This window comes from Papaver somniferum, unplaced genomic scaffold, assembly GCF_003573695.1.
Source record: "Papaver somniferum cultivar HN1 unplaced genomic scaffold, ASM357369v1 unplaced-scaffold_10, whole genome shotgun sequence".
NCBI lineage: Eukaryota > Viridiplantae > Streptophyta > Magnoliopsida > Ranunculales > Papaveraceae > Papaver > Papaver somniferum.
This window is the reverse complement of record NW_020618825.1, coordinates 14,189,182-14,197,061: the sequence shown is the minus strand read 5'-3', so window position 1 is coordinate 14,197,061 and position 7,880 is coordinate 14,189,182.

The following is a 7,880-nucleotide window of genomic DNA, read 5'->3' as shown; positions in this document are numbered from 1 at the left end:
AAGCATATGATCCACCTTGTGTCCTAATCAAGTGACATGGTCTAGGTTATGTTCAATCCTAAGCATACAACTAGAAATGGAAGAACACCAACTTGCTCACTAGTCCACCCCTAGCATTGGCTGTCTTTTGACAGTACAGCCAATCACAGGCTCTATGAGCATTGGCCTCTCTCATTTGCACATTCAAAACATAGCAACAGGAAGCAACTATCTAGTTCATTCACACTTGACAGTGCACAAGGCTTCACTGAGCCTTGGCCTGAAAATGATTAGCTCATGCTAACCATGAAGTGACAACATGCATACACTAACATAGATAATTTAAACATAAATTGCAGCAAAACAAATGACTACAACACATAAGCAAATTGCAACATACAAACATACAAACATACAAGCACTGAAATTTTCAGTTCATAAAATTTTGTTCAATTCTCTACTGGCTAGTCCAGAGAGGTAAATAGTCTCCTCCTAATACTTCCCAAAACATCAATTTATACCCATTACACATAATTAGGTTTTCCCCCAATTTTCCCAAAGTCAGTAAAATTAGGTTTTGGTAAAAAAAATTGATTTACCTACTGTTGATGAGATACTCGCTCCATCTCGTCGACCCATCCTTCTATTTCTCTTCCTGAGTCATCTCCCGCTCCAATTGCTGCTCTAACATCAACTTATATCTTCAATTTCTCACCTAGGGTTTCAGTCGGCAGAGATGAGAAATTGAGGAGATTAGTTGATGTAAAACGTGATAGTGATGATGGGTATAGGTAGAGTGATTTGGGGAGAAAATAGTGGAGTGATTTGGGGTGAGGTGGTTGTGATGGAGACGGACATGGTGGTGGTACGGGGCATGGCGGTTCTGCAGAGGGGGTGATGGAGGAGATGGTTCGAAGGAGAAAGGGAAGGGTGCGTTTGTTTGAGGTGTAGGTGCTCGGTCGCTAGGGTGTGAGGCGAGTGTATCGAGTGTGATGATCTGCGACGCTGCGCCGTGGGATAGGGAGATGAAAGATCAATCGGACGGTGAGATGAAGTGAAGCTTGTAGCGACCGCTGGATTATATAATACAACAAAATCAACGACGCCAGATGGAGTTAGGTGTTGTAGTGTAAGGCGGAGATATCAAACGTTGATGAACAGCAAGGGAGCGACCGTTGGATTCAACAACCATCTAATCTGAAGGCTTGGAATTTCAGCGCTGTGGTGCTTGGCAGAGACTTCAGATTTTGATGCTCTATGAAGGAGCGACCATCGGATGCTTCTGGGAACTGATCTGACGGCTGAGAACGGAGGCGCTTTTGTGTGTAGAAAATGAGGTTGTGCGTGATGAGTGCCAAATATTGTATATATTTATCCCTTTTTGTTGGCATTTAACTCATCTCTTGCGCATTAATTCTACATTTTATCCCATATTCTGTATTTTCATTGTTTTCAAGAATAAATATTTTTATTAATTAATTTTGCATTTTTAGGTAATAAATAAAGTTCGGATGAGTCGCGGAGCGAAAAGAGCAGAAAAGTAGTGAAAAGCCGGGAGAAATTACGCAAGGAAACCGCGAAGAATGGTGCGCACAACCTCATTTTCTACACACAAAAGCGCCTCCGTTCTCAGCCATCAGATCAGTTCTCAGAAGCATCCGACGGTCGCTCCTTCATAGAGCATCAAAATCGGAAGTCTCTGCCAAGCACCACAGCGCTGAAATTCCAAGCCTTCAGATTAGATGGTAGTTGAATCCAACGGTCGCTCCCTTGCTGTGCATCAAAGTTTGATATCTCCGCCTTACACTACAGCACCTAACTCCATCTGGTGCCGTTAACTTCGTTGCACCTAAGAATCCGACGGTCGCTTCACACACCCTTCCATCTATCCGTTCGATTCCACTCAGATCTAATGATCCAACATCTAAGCTTCGCAAATATCGAACTCGATGCAGCCGCTTCACACCCTAGCACCGAACCCATCCACCCCAAACAAACAGACCCTTCTCCCATTCTTCTCCCGAGCTCTTCTTCCCCTTCTTCCCAAAAAAAATTGCAGAGCTCTGCAACACCACCTCCTCCTCTGTCTCCTCTGCCGCAACCATTCCCTCACCACCACCAGTTCCATCACTGCCACCACCATCTCCAACACCCGACAACACCCTAGCCTAGCTATTTTCTTCATCTCACAACCTCTGAAACCCTAGGTTTTGGGGTGAGTAAAATAGCTAGAAATTAGGGGACAATAGGAGCAGGAAGAGCATCAGAGGGACATCAAGAAGCATGGGTCGAGCAAATTTTGGGAGTTTGTAGGTAAATTTTATGTAATTTAAAATTGCCCTAATTTTCTGATTTGGGGGAAAATGGGTGTAAACCCTAATTTGCTAATTTGGGTATAAAAGGGGATGTGTATGAGATGTTAAAACTTGTTCTTGGACTAGCCAAGTTTCCCCCTAATTGGGTTAGGTTTGATTTTAATTTCATTTTCAATTTTAATCATCTGCATATTTTTTCTACTTGTTCACTGTGCTGTGTATGATGTTGTAGTGTGCAATTGTTTGATGTTTGTTAGTTTAATGCTCTTAGTTTGATAAATTCACTGTAGTTTAATGTTTAATTGCTGTGTGATTTCATGTCCTGCTAGCATGTTCTAATTCACCACTAGGGTGAAGATGAAACCTTAGTTCCACTGTGTAGGAGACTACAATTCTGACTCTCATCACTTTGCTCTCACATTGTATGTCAGGCATACATTGTAGTTAGGATACCCCTGTGATTGAAAGTGCAGCAGCCCATGTTAATTGATTATGGTCCAAACCTCAGACTAGTTATGCTCTAATCAGATAGCTAGTACCTTGGGAGGATAATTTGGTTGCAATTGGAATATCCGACTTAGTCTAGGTTAAGAGGTGGAATCAATGCCCTAGTTTGCCATCAACCTTCATTCTCATCCACAATTCCATCTTCTACTGTTTAACTTTGCTTTCTTGTTTTCTTTCATTTGTTTTACTTTCACTTCTCATTTGCTTTACCTGCACTGCTGCATTACTACTTGCATTTCTGTTTTGCACTTTCTTTACTACTTGTTTGACCTGCAACTCTGTTGCATTTCTGCTTTGCATTTACTGCACTGCTGCTACAGCTCTGTTGCTACTGCACTGCTGTGCTTCTTCTGTTGCTGCTGCCACTTCTTCTGTTGTGCTGCTGCTGGTGCCTGCTGCTCTACCAGGTTGCTGCTGCTGGTGCCTGCTGCACTGCTACTTGCCTCTCTGCAGCTGCTGCTGCCAATCCACTTCTGTGGCTGTTGCATTGCTGCTGATTGCTTTGCTCTCCAAAGCTCACTTCCAAAAGCCCAGAGCACAATTTGAGCCCAACTGTAAGACCAAAACCAAAGCCCAGTTCATTAAGGCCCAAGTCAAATTCATTGTTAAGGCCCAGCCCAATTCATAAGTGAACAACTGAGCACAAGACTCAGTTCACTGTAAGGCCAAAGCCTAGTGAACTGTTAAGCCCAAGTAACAGTTGAACTGTTGAGCCCAAAGCTCAAACCAGTTTCTAAAACCAAAGCCCATTTGCATTTTAGAGATAACTGAGCCCAAGCTCAGTTCATTTTATTTTTAACAAACCCACTAAGCCCAATTCATTCAAGAGTATTCAAACCCAAGAGTACATTAAGCCCAACACTTCCAAAGGGCTCCTAAGCCCAAAGCAAATCTAGGAACCCAATTAGCTAAACACTCCAAAACACACCCGATCTCTGTGGATCGACCCGTACTTGCACGAGCTACAACCGACGACCGTGCACTTGCGGTATTACTGTAGGCCCGTTTTCATCGCATCATTTTTATACACTTTCCGGACCTGCCAAGTTTTTGGCGCCGCTGCCGGGGATTGGTGCTGTGTTTTATCTGTGTTTTTCTTAGCTATTTTGCATTTCATAGCATTTGCATCTGCATCTGCTTCATTTCATTTGCTATTGGACCTGCTGATTCTGAACCTGTTTTTCCTCTGCTGGGACGCCACTAAGGAAAAGAACCAAAACCCAACTGGGTTTTTGCAACAATATCAGAGCAGCTGGGCTGTGCTACAAAGGTAAGCCTAAACCCATTCAATTGAGAGAACCCAACCTGTGGGCTTCCAAATTTTTTAATTGTGGGCTTGTAATAATTAACCCAATTTTTTTGGGCTTTTTATTTTTCTATTTTGGGTTTGTAATAATTAATTTGTGGGCTTGTTGTTTAATTTGTGGGCTTGTATTTATTTTGTGTGGGCTTGTTTAAATTTTTCCATTGGACTTGTATTTTGGACTCTGGGTTTAAACCCAGCTGAGCTGATAACCGATTGTGGGCCGCAGCCTTCCTTCCATTTCATTAGAGGCTTGCACAGTGGGCTTGCTCCCATTCAAAAAACCAAATTTTATTTTCTTAATTTTATTTTCTTTTAAAAAAAAAAAAAAAAAAAAAAAAAAAAATTTGCTCCTAATTTCAAAAACCAAAACTTTTCTCCCATTCAAAAACCAAATTTTACTTGCTCCCATCTTAAACCAAATTTTTATTTTTACTCCCATTTTAAACCAAATTTTCAAATATATCCCACCAAAACCAAATTTTTCCCAAAAATCCAAACCCTTTAAAAAACCAAATTCTGAGCTTTGTAACATAGTTACTTAGCTTTTGAGCCAATCATGTCCGGATATTGGTCTGCTCCTGGGGATGGAAATAAAACTCTTAGAGAACTTGCTTATGGGCATCTGCCACGTTATGAACCTTCCACGGACCATGATGTCAATAGTCATAGGAATTATTATGGACATTTTCAAAGTCCCGAGCCGCAATACATGAACCCTAATGACTACTCATACATGCATCATTCGCCACAACGTGAAAATGAACATTTTGCTAGTGCCTCACTCACACAATCATCACTTATGGATCAAATAGAAGCTCGAATCACAGCTTTAGAAATGCAATCACATGAGGAATCTGTCACATCTAATTTTCTTAGGCAACCTGAAATCTATGCATGTCCCGCATGTGGTAGTTTAGACCACCCTGTTGAGAATTGTCATATTTTGCATAATTTTAGGCAATCTAGAGAAAATCCAAGGTATGAAATGCCCATAAATTGTGAGAATGGTAGTCATTGGGACCATAATCAATCCTTTGAGGGTTGCGATCAATCTTTTATAAACCCTAATGACCATGCACACATGTACCAATCACCACAATTTGAACATGAAGAATTTTGTACTCCCATGAATTTAGACTCCACCACAGAAGCTTTCAGACTTAGTGAGCAAAACTTCGATAGATCTACATCACGAATTCAGGCATATTTAGATCAGATTTTGCTTCACCTACAAAAGGAGGAAATTCATGAGGAAATGTATGTTGTCCCTAATGAAGTGTTTAGCCCCATTCATGTAAATAATGTTGAATATGAACCTAATTTAGAGGAACATGAATCGACTAATGACACCACCACTTTTAATGAGGACCAATATGCATGCTACCATGATGATGATTATGATGATGTGTTAGAAGAACATGAAAATATTGTGGAACCTGTTGGTTCAATAACATATGGCTTCTCGCCCTCGACCTTCATGAATGTTGTTCTTTCTAATACTCATTGTAATTCATATGATTTTGATATTGACATGGGATTCGTACGATTATTCTGTGAAGATGAACATGACATAGGAATAGTTGAATCTTCTGTAGACACTAATATGCATGAAAATATATTTGATGTGTCTGATTCTCTACCTAGGTCACATTGTGATATTTCTCCTGATTTGCCAATGCATGAGAAAGAATTTGTTGATGATGTTGATGATTCTGAGTGTGAACTTGCTAAACTGATTGATGATTGTGAGCATGATGTGACATGTGTAGATGAGTTAGAAGATTTTGATTTGATTGATAATGATATGCCTATTCTTCTACCTAAGTCACAATCTGATGGCCTTCCACCCAACCTAGATTTGGTTTGTACCAATATTATAAAACCAATTTCTCTGAGAATGCCCAACCTAGGTTTGGAACTGTGTGCTTCCCAAGTCCTCTTGGACTATTTTGCTTCCAAATATAATACATTTGAGGAACCACAGTTGGAAATAGCATGTTTGCCCGTCCCTAGCACAGTTCATTTCGAGCTAGACCTTTTGCATGATGAACCCCCAAAACTGCGCGATTTTGTTTTCAAAATTATATCTTCTGTAAAATCCAGGTTTGGGGGTAGCTCATTTTGTTTCACAGTTTCACTTGCGTTTCTTTCCTGTTATGATTGTGTGAAGCTGTTGAAATTTCTACACTTTTTCTTTTGGGTTGATCCTCAACTCTTTAGATTGTTAGTGTATGGTGAATTTTTTGTATATAATCCAGTAGATAAAATTTTAAAAACCCTTTTGTTCCTTTTGTATATATTTTGCTAATCCAATATGATCTCGGCTGAAATATGTTGGATTTTTTTTTTTCCCTTGAATAACGGAGTTCTAATATTGCTTTCGCCGAAATCGGGTATTTTCTTTCCTTTTACTCTACTCAGCATGTCCCTTTCCATATGATGCATTTTAATTCTTTCCATATTTTGAAACATTGAGGACAATGTTTAGTTTAGGTTTGGGGGTATAGAGTAGATACCACGATAATATGCTATAATTGAAAACGAACTCTTTCTTCTTTTTGAAAAAATTGAAAAATTCCAAAAAAATTAAAAAACTCAAAATTCAAAAAAATTAAAAAATGAAAAAATCATAAAAAATGGAGCTCATTTACCTTGAAATGTTGACTCTTGTGCAAATATGTATTTTTATTAGGAGTCTTAGTCTAGATATTTAGGCACCCTGATTCTAGCACAATTCACATAGTGATAAGAAATTTGCACGCGCACGATCTACCAATACATGTATGGCCTCGATCTTCAAGGTGTTTGATAGGAAGTTACGATTGCCAATCACTTTAGAATACTGAACGAAACTGGACTAGCTTGTTCTTTGGTTGGTTGGGATAGAAGGTGGAGGTTACATTAAGAAAGACAACCATCGAATTTAACTGGGTGCATCAAAAAGGGCTACCTCTTGCAAAGTGTCATGTAATCTTTTGTTTCCTTTTGTATATGTATCAAAAGTGTTTCCTTATTCAAAAAAAAAAAAAAAAAAATCAAGTATTTATCAATTCCATTCTCTCTTGTTCCAAAAATAAAAGAGAATAGTCAATGTAAATAAGAGTCATGTAAAGAGTCATCTTTTGTGTTTTATTGTAATAAGCAAGGAAGGGTGTATGCCATTGATGTACAACGCGAGTAATTGTGAAATACCTCCAACTCATTCACAATTCTCGTAAAGTCCGGACAGCTAGCTAGATTTCGACCTTGGTTCTTAGCCTGAGAAACTATCTCTTGGTGATTAATAGTCATAACTTCAGATCTTTCTTTACACATGTGTAGATACACTTTACACTCTTATCACATGTCTTTTTTTGTTATCAGTGCTAGGATTGTTCCTTTGATAGCTAGATTGACATCTCCATTTTGCTGTGAGCTTAAACTGACTTGCACATGTCACATTTGATGGAATATGAGCTTATATTTTGACCTAGAACTTTGTAGGTACGTTCTAAGCAAACCTTCACGAGACTTAACTCGTCCACTAGGGACACTTAGTGGTTTAAAAGGCTTAGTGCATACGCTAAATGCATTCGAGAGACCAGCGACAGTGGTATAGTTAGGATTTCCTTAGTTCTGTTTTACTTGAGGACAAGTAAAATTCAGGTTTGGGGGTATTTGATGAGTGCCAAATATTGTATATATTTATCCCTTTTTGTTGGCATTTTAACTCATCTTTTGCGCATTAATTCTACATTTTATCCCATATTCTGTATTTTCATTGTTTTCAAGAA